We start from the raw sequence: 1,566 nt of genomic DNA on the forward strand, positions 1-1,566 counted from the left end.
GTCAGTGTGTTGGATCCTTGTTTATTAATATATTCTGTGTTTGATGAACATATTGTTTTTACCTTATTCTCAATACATTACGTTAATTGTATTTAACGTATAAGGTGTCCTACTTTATCATTTACAAAGTGACAATATATGCATATTATGGTGTGTTTTATTAATCATATAACAATGCAATTGGAATTAGTCGTTTATTGGTTATCATAGGTGTAGGGGTTTTCATGTATGGGTGAGGAGGGATATTTGTGTTATCTCAAGTTCATGTTTGTGTGGTTGTTAATGATTTATTCTGTGTAAGACCTGTTTTTGTCTTTATCTATCTCTTGTATTGTATTGTTCTAAATAAAATATAAAAAAAAAATCAGTGTGATCACCGATATATCAATTTAAGATGCAGCTATATGACACGATGAACATGATGGTAACACGATGGTAACAGAGATATATCAATTTAAGATGCAGCTATATGACACGATGAACATTTAAAACAAGAAAGTAATTTCACTGCACTGTGCGAGAGAAACGTGGTAATACACGAAGAAAATTTGCTTTAAAATTCCATTTATCTTAAATATATTGAATATTAATTTGTAATGAATATTTACTATAATAAAGTAAGTTAAAATTTTAAAATTTATAATTTTTAAAACATACATTTAAAAATATTTACATAAATATTTCTGAAAACAATAGTTGTGTTCAGTATTATGTGGTAGGGTTAGCAGCAAGAGTCGATAAGCCATACTTACCTGGCACAGGAGATACCGTGATCACGAAGGCGGTTTTCCCAGGGCGAGGCTCACCATTGCACTCCGGTGGTGCTGACCCCTGCGATTAACCCAAATGTGGTTAACTCGAGTGCGAAATTTTTGTTAGCAGGGGACTGCGTTCGCGCTATCCCCTTATAAAGTTCCAATTTCAAAATTTTTGAGGTATGGATGAACAAAGGGAATGTTTTCAATTTGATTTTTATTTCCTTTATCGTCATTTTTTTTATATTAGAGAACACCAATCCCAAAGGAACATGCACTATCAGACTATTGAGATTTTTTTTTTATATTTTATAAAAGACAATACAATACATTAAAAAATAAAAGAACACAGTATCGAATCTTCCACAGAAATTACAAGTTTTCATTGTCGAAAAACACACTGAACGTTGAAGATGTTGAAATTAAACTTGACGATCCACAGGACTAGGCTAATTTGATGAGTGATGTATGGGAGAAAATTCTCTCCCACAATAACAGTCGTCAATTTAACAATAATCATTATCAGTTGGTAAATGAATGGAGAGATGAGAACTTGGATGATCTACAACCACTACCTTCCATCGATACTTCAACTCTTAAAGATACCCACCCGCTTACTAGACCTATTACATTACTAGAGATGAGTCAGGTTATTGGAAGAATGCGTAATAGAGCCCCTGGCCTCTCTGGAATAACAATGAAACAAATAAAGTTCCTTCCCAGAAATTGTAAACAGTCTTTGGTAAATATCTTTAATGCCATCTTGGCCTCAGGACATTTTCCAGTGGTTTTTAAGACTGCTAGGATGATC

At 33.0% G+C, this 1,566-nt stretch overlaps 1 non-coding gene across 1 annotated transcript; it reads left to right on the forward strand.

Moving 5' to 3' along the window:
- The first annotated feature begins 744 nt into the window (after positions 1-744).
- LOC128694954 (U1 spliceosomal RNA) lies at positions 745-907 on the forward strand. The gene has a single exon (XR_008407925.2). It is a non-coding gene; the product is annotated as a U1 spliceosomal RNA (small nuclear RNA).
- The last annotated feature ends 659 nt before the right edge of the window (positions 908-1,566 follow it).

The sequence above is a fragment of the Cherax quadricarinatus genome, chromosome 45, assembly GCF_038502225.1.
Source record: "Cherax quadricarinatus isolate ZL_2023a chromosome 45, ASM3850222v1, whole genome shotgun sequence".
In the NCBI taxonomy this organism is placed as follows: domain Eukaryota; kingdom Metazoa; phylum Arthropoda; class Malacostraca; order Decapoda; family Parastacidae; genus Cherax; species Cherax quadricarinatus.